We start from the raw sequence: 8114 nt of genomic DNA, 5'->3' as shown, positions 1-8114 counted from the left end.
GATATGCATTAGGACAACTTGATTGATTGTATTGTTCAAGTTATCTATGTCCTATTTGGCTTTCTCTCTACTTGATGTGTCTGTTATTGGGGGAGGAATATTAAAATTTTCACTGATTGTTGTCAATTTATTTTCTTTTTTCAATCCCATTAGTTTTTGTTTGATCTATTTTTGAACTTTTTGGTAGATGTGTAATGCATGTATAATTGTTATATCATTGGCTATATTGACTCATCTCATTATGGAATGTCCTTTTTTGTCATTAGTAATGTGCCTTTTCTTGAAGTCTATTTTTCTATATTAATATAGCAAATATAGGTCTTTTATGCTTCATGCTTTTATGGTATTTGTCCTTTTACTTTCAAACTATACTATTTTTGATCTGAAGTACATCTTTGATAGATGGTATATAGCTGGGTTTTCCTTTTTTAATTCAGTTGAACAATCTCTTTTTTGATCAGAATATTTAGGCACTTCACATTTAATATTATTAGTCATATTGTTATACCTATATTTATTTCATTTACATCTGCCATTTTGCTATGTATTTGTCTATGTAAAAATCCTAAGTATGTTTAGAAAGGTCACAAGATACAAGATCAGTATAAAAACAAGATGCTCAAATCCATAATATCCAGGGAAATAAAAATATAAAAAGTGACCTTACTTCTGGTGGCTTTATAAAGGTGCTTGATTCTTTTCTGCAAAGAGAAAGCATACACCAAAAAATACATATATATATATATATATATACTGAAATTGACCATTGAAGGATACTGGAAAATGGTCAAAGACAGACAACAGTATGAGAAGTGTTTACTCACTTTTAAAAATCAGCAAACTACTGTGTATTAGGCAAAAAGTTGATTTGTGACCTTCTACTCTTAGGGTGTTCTCTTCATCCCCAGCTTGCTGAAGGTGGCAGATTCAGTTCATGGCTCATGGCAGTAGAGCTGTTAATGTAAGGGGGCAGATTTTAGAAGCTGAGATAACAGATACTCCATATTTCTAGCTGGCTGATAAGTTATGTGCTCATGTAAGAGATGCCATGGGGGGGAAAAAAGAGATGCCATGGAGCCTGAAGAATGCCTGAAAGTCTAAGGAATTTTACATACTTTCCACATCTTTGGGGTTTTTTAAAATATTTTTTTTATTGAAGTGCAATTTGTCATCATATAGTATGACACCCAGTGCTCATCCCGTCAAGTGTCCTCCTTAGTGCCTGTCACCCATTTACCCTATCCCCCGTACGTTTTTTAATCTATTTCTTACCAGGCAGCAGAGATAGATACTGTGGTAGCTTCAGGTATCTGAGCTATAAAGTCACAATATGCAAAGGAAAAAAAGCAAGAATTAGATAGTTGCATGTGGCACATAAGACAAATATCACAACTGAATTAAGTCAAGTTAATTGCCTGTTATCACAGCATAAAAAAAAAACCCACAAACCTTCAGAAAAATAAAGCAATCCTTAGAGTAAATGCAATGTATTACATACCTTAACTTGCTTTCAACCAAAACTTACTAGAAGTGCAAAGAAACAGGGATTTATGACCTATTAAACTGATAAGAACAGATACTACACTTGATCTTAGCCAAAAGGCCGAGAAGCGATGATTTATGACCTATTAATTAGGCTTGGAGACTCTGCATTCCTCATAACATAAGGAAGTAATATTTTCTTCAATTACTTGAAAGGAAATCATTAACTGTTTTTTAGTTCTCTTTTGTTCCCTAAATTATTTCTGATTCCTTCCAGTACCTTTTTTTTTCTTCACTTAGCTTAGTCTTTCTATTCCATATTTCTGGCTTTACTCCAACATCCAGCATTCTTTGATCGACCATTTATGTTCAAGAATGAGGCAATGAACACTGACTATGAGCTCTCAAATGGTGATGCTGCCCTTTCAACACTACCCCACCATCCTGTAATCTGTATTTATTGATACCTAAGTTCATAAGTATCTTTCTGGACTTCAGATTCATGGTGATAATGGTCAGTGCTATCATCTGAATCATTGTGTCCTCCCCAAATTCACATATTGGAATCCTAACGTCCAATGACGGTGTTAACATGTGGGGCCTTTGGGAAGTAACTAGGAGGTAATTAGAGCACTCATAAATGAGGTTAGTACCCTCATACAAAAAGGCCCAAGAATGCTTATTTGCCCTTCCTAGCAGGAACAGAAGCAGAACAGAGCAGGAAGTGTGTAGTATGTAACTCAGAAGCAGGCCTTTACCATAACTGGACTGTACTGGCACCGTCCGTGATCGTGGACATTCAGCCTCCAGAACTGGAGAAATAAATTTCTGTCGTTTATAAGCCACCCAGTCTATGATATTTTCTATAGTAACTTGAATGGTCTAAGACAGTTAGATAATACTTAAATGATGACCGGAGCTGGGAATTTTTTTTCTAGATTTTCAGATAACAGAGAAATTATAATGTTAAAGATCATGAACTCTCAAATCTATAATAGATTGTCAGAGATAATTTTTTTCCATCCTGCAGCTTTTGGGCAGTCATTTTAGAAAGATAAAATTTTGTTCTCTTCTGAGAGACACCTATTTTAAGAATTAGTAGGAATAAATGGATTTTACCTACAAAAGGTTATTTTTTAATGGCTAAACTAGAATAATATAAGGTATTAAGACTATGTATATTTTATCAGTCTTGAAAAAGAAATTATAACTTCCAATATCTAAACCAATTATTTTTTTCTGAATGTAGCTCTTGACACTTTCTGCAGTATATGCATGTGTGTTTAATATAGTTGCACTTTTAAAATGGAAGAACAATCTAAGAGAATGATTCTCCAAAAATGTTTTGCAGAAAAGTAATCCCAGGAGATGATCCTTGAAAGAAAGAGTTCCCAAGCAATTTACTTGTTTTTCTCTTGGGACTCACAATGCATACTAACACACTCTACTTAGCTGTCAGTAAACAAACTTGTATCGCTTTTAAAGTCCTTTCCAAATGGTTTGCCATAATAATCATTTTCAAATGAAAACACATGAATATGTTTTAGGGCCTTAATATTGAATAGAATTTTTGAAATTCAGATCTAAGCTCATACTGTGTCCTAGTAATCCAGAAATCTATGGAAACATGAACAAGGCACAGTTATTAATTGTAGTTTATTTTGCCAAACAGAAATTTTCAAGATTTAGGTTGTTTGAGTCAAAGCATATGGGAAAGGATTATCAAAGGTTTGAGCCAAAGCTTTTTGTACTCAGACCCTTAATGACTCAGGCCCTTACTCCCATCCTTGAAAAGAATAGAACTCTCTTAAGTAATATTTTTAAATTCTCAAAAGAAAGCAATTTTTATTTATTTAATTATTTCTTTGAGAGAGCAGAGTGTGCGAGAACCCAAGTGGGGCCGGGGGAGAGGCAGAGGGAGAGGGAGAAGCAGGCTCCCTGCTGAGCGGGGCGCCCAGTGTGGGGCCAGATCCCAGAGTACTGGGATCCTGAGCTGAAGGCAGACACTTAACTAGCTGAGCCACCCAGGCGCCCCAAGAAAACAATTTCTTGCCAAAATATATAAGCAAATGGACCTTTATTTCTTTAGGAGATAAATATTTTGATGTCAAAATATCTGCCTAAAATTTAGCTGTTTTATAAATAATAGACATCTTTTGTTTCAAAAAAAGTCTCTGAATAAACATGTCTAAAAAATGATAAAGGTGAAAAGTACTCTAGTGAGATATATAGCAGTGAACAGGACAGTTGGAAAAAGTTCTTGTTAGAATAGATACTGCTGCAATTCTAGTGTTAGTAGTATAGAAAGTCTCTAGAGTTGGAAATAGAATTAAAATCAAAGGGTTCATTGATGTTCACACTTACTTTTAGGCTATAATGCCATTACTTTAAAAAGGATTGCTACTCAGCATTCTAATATTTAAACCTATCAAGGTTGTGCTGGACTGATTAGAGTCAAGTGCCCTCTAGGCTCTTATGGCTCCTAACAGTTCCTGCTTCACCCTAAGTAATGGTTCAACAAAATTATCTAGAGAAAACTTTCAAAATTACAATTCTACACCTCTTGGGAAATGGCCCTAGGAGTCTGAAGGAAAACAATGAGAGTGTTTAGTGTAACTTGATCTAATTTCAGAAATCCTCTTCTGTTAAAACGCTTCCAGTATTTGGCAACCTGCCCTCTTAAGTAATATGATTTTAATGCTTTCTCCTAATTTGCAGAGTGTGGGTTCCACAGCTGCCATTCTGGTGGCGTCTTCCGGGATGCCTATCCTTAAATGCCAGATTCTTAGACTACTGCAGTAGATTGTTCTGTGCCTTTATGGTGTCATTGGGGATTACACTTGTGCTTCTCTGAAGACAAAAGGAATGTAATAGCTGTGCTGACGACTACCTAGTCTCACCTTCAAGAAATCTTCTGCTAGTCCTTCTGCCAGAATGGAGTTTAAATTTAAGTTCATTCCTCTTTTCTATTTTATCCTGTTGTAACTTATGAACTCCATTTTTCTTTTGTGCTGATTATGAAGCAGTTAGTATCCTCATTAGACCTAGAGCATTCTTGAATATGGAACCTGGCTCTCTATTTATTTTACATCTTTCAGAGCACAGAATAGAAAAATAACAAATTCTGATTAACTGACATAGCGTTACAATTAGTCCAGTTCCATAAATGGCTCCATTAATGGAAGATTACATAGGAACCATAAGATTAGAAAGATTTAAGATCATATTTTAAATGAAAATATTCCTGAAAAGATTCATCTCAACTAATCTGGAACATCAAATTATATTCCAAGAGCACTACGGAATTCAACTCAGTAAGGAAGACTTCTAGAAAATCCTTATGAAAAGTAATCAAGGCCCTCTGTTTCATTTTGATTATTTCATATTGTCATTTATCAGGATTCTGTTAAAGCAAAACTCAACTTTTCACTGTAACTGGAAAAAAGTCGAAAAAAAAAGGACTAGAGATGGATTGTTCCTTCTGATAATAGCATAATGAGATTAGAAATTTTCTTCTTCTTGTTTTGTTTTTAATGAGAGCATTTTGATTCTGGACTAAAAGATGCTTCATGACACTAATTGTCTTCTCCGCATGAGAAGATGAATCACTTTCATGAGAGAAAATGTGTGTGTGTATGTGTGGGGGTAATCTTTTCTGCTTGTCATGCCACAGTAAAGACTTTAAAACCATAGATAAAGTCCTGGAAGCAATTCCAATAAATAATTAGAAAGTGCCCATGTTTATCCTTCAGGGGACAAGGATTTCCAGAGCACCTAGAGACTGTAGATCAAGTTGAATTAAAAATCTGATATTTTAAAAAATTCTTCCGTGTTTTCAGAGTCTTATATTTCCAAGTTCGAAGTTCTCTCCGGGAAGTGACTGAGGGTTTAAGTTCTATTTCATACATTTTGCACTTTTTGCATGTCCCTTCACTCTTTGAAGACAGTTTGGGTGTTTGCAGGCTTTTTTGAGTTTCATCAGCAGATGTACACACCTCCATCTCATAATTACACAGATCTATGTAAATGCTTTCAACCGGCATTTCAAATCACATTATAGTAATTCAGCTTTCCCTGAACAACTGAAACAAAGATCACTGAATGACACATAAGCACTTCATCACAGTTGCTAATTGTCAGACACCAAGAAGAATGGCGTTTTGTCTTTGGACGTCTTGTTTTCCTAAAAGCTTATATGTTACATTCCCACTTAATCTGTTTTCCATGTGGTGTCAGTAGGAAGAGGGAAAGAGGTGGGCACAGTGGCTCTAGAGGAAGAACTAAGCACTTCTACTTTCTGTCATCCTTACCTTCAAATTGCTATGGGTATATGATGAAGGTCTCTGATAGCACAGTTACTCTGGACCTGAAGGTTGCACTAGGCTTACCCTTATTTGGTTTCCTTTTTCTCTGAAGTCCTTCTGTTGTTACTATGGTGGGACTTAATGTTCATGATTTAGTATCAATTTCTGATATTGAGTTCTACTCCCTGTTGGCGTGTAAGCTGCAAATGCTGCCATGACTAAAACTAACCCATATCTAAATCTGACAAGCCTCTTATGAAAGCCCTAACTAGAAACAGCTGCTGTTTGTTGAACACTTTAGGCTTTTGAAACAAACAAACAAAAAAGGGATAAATGATTTAAAAACCTAATCACTAAAATGTGGAGCTCTTGAGAGTTGATATAAGAGGTGGAGTAAATATCTCAGCTGTCAGCTGCTGGGTGCTCCAGAAATTTGATGATGCCTGTCAACTTTGAGAACCACTAAAAGGGCTAAAGAAGGTCATTCACATAAACAATATTTTCTGGAGCTATATGATTATCATTTTCAAATAAAGATAGTAGACAGCATCCACGGTGTCTGGCAAAAAAAACCCACACAGGTCATGATATCTTTATCAAACCAATAATGAAAACAAAAAGCCAAGATCATAAAAATGTCCAGGTACCAAATACCAGTTTAATAAACAGAATTTGTGTGTCATCATTACAATTATTTTTACCTTAATATGTAGATTCTGAGAACCTTTATGGTTCTTTAATAGGCAGGATTTAGATATGAATGCTGGGGAACGGTGCGGGACACAAAACTCAAAAACAAACAGACAAACAAAAAAAACCTCACCCCTGTGACATTCCCAAAATAACAATAACAATACTACTCAGATGTTGGCTTCTAAAGACCATATTCCAATAAAAGAAACCAGAGATTTTTGGGGGAATTGAAGATTGTAGGGCTGGAGCATAGGGAATACAAAATGAGTCTAGAAAGTCATGTAATGCCAGAAAGTAAGAAAATGCCCAAGCAAAACAAACAAAAATGGAATATGTCAAATTGACACAGGAGCCAACTCCAAAGTGTCACCAATGACCCAAAATGAAACAATCTGAGCAACAAAATAAATAATAGCATTAAATCCCCCAAACTAAAAAAAAAACTAATATATATATATATTGATGAATCCATACTGATAAAAATAAACAACTAAAGAAATAAATGATAGAGAAGGAACAAACCGTCCTTATGGAAGATTTCCAAATATAGTTAATTTTCTGCCTCTTGAGTGTGAACTAGACTTAGTGAGTCAATTAATTCCAGAGAACAGAGTGCAAGAAGGAACAAATAATAACTTCAGGGTAGAGAAACCTAACCAACACCACCTTAACCAAGCCATCAAGTTAACATAACCAGTGATAAATCATGTTATCATATACACTGTGATCTGGGGCAGTGAGAGGAAAGCTCACCTCTGTGGTTTTCTTCTCCCAAATCCATAGCCCTGGTCCAGTCATGAGGGGACCTCAAGCAAATAAACATTGAGAGTGTTCTATCAAACACTTTACAAGCGCTTTTCAAAAGCGCCAAAGTCATACAAAACAAGAAAAGACAGAAACTCATAGGCGAGACTAAGAAGATGTGTTGATGAAATGCAAAATGGTTTCCTGGATTCTAGCCTGGATTGGAAAAGGGACATTAGTGGAAAAATTGGGGAAGCCCAGATTAAGATCGTAATTTAATTAATAGTATATGAAAACATTATTATTGAGATAGGAGTTTTGATAAACATATTATGATTAGAAGGGCGGGGGGTGGGAGTGAATGGGTGACGGGCACTGGGGGTTATTCTGTATGTTAGTAAATTGAACACCAATAAAAAATAAATTTTTAAAAAAAGAAAAAAAAACATATTATGATTAAATAAGATGTTAACATTAGGGGAATCTGAGAAGGGGATATAGAATGTCTCTGTATTATTTCTGTAACTTTCTGTTAATCTAAAATTATTCCAAAATAAAAAGTTACAAACAACCTTAAGATAGTATTCTTTCTTATGAAGATAACATTTTTGGTCCCTATGTTGGAATAAATGCTTTCCTCGTGACGTAGAAAAGTACTTGCTCTTGCCAGTAACTTTTATTCCTACCCTCCCAATACACTAGAGGATACATATTCCAAGGACAAGACTGATGTTTATGGTCTGAAAAAGGTTTACAAATGTAAATATGTCTACCAGGACTGAACCAATAACCATAGCTATCAGTTCTCAGCTCTTATTACGCTTCAGGCACCTCGGGTGCTTAAAAAAATAGAGGCTGGGACCACTTTCTCAGAGGTTCAGATTCCATTGT

At 35.3% G+C, this 8114-nt stretch overlaps 1 pseudogene; it reads right to left on the bottom strand.

The window, feature by feature from the left end:
- Positions 1 to 1454: 1454 nt before the first annotated feature.
- LOC119877124 lies at positions 1455 to 1615 on the bottom strand (annotated as a pseudogene).
- Positions 1616 to 8114: the final 6499 nt, after the last annotated feature.

This window comes from Canis lupus, chromosome 16 (assembly GCF_011100685.1).
Source record: "Canis lupus familiaris isolate Mischka breed German Shepherd chromosome 16, alternate assembly UU_Cfam_GSD_1.0, whole genome shotgun sequence".
Classification (NCBI taxonomy): Eukaryota; Metazoa; Chordata; class Mammalia; order Carnivora; family Canidae; genus Canis; species Canis lupus.
Note: the sequence above shows the minus strand (reverse complement) of the source record. Positions and strands in the feature narration are given on the sequence as shown.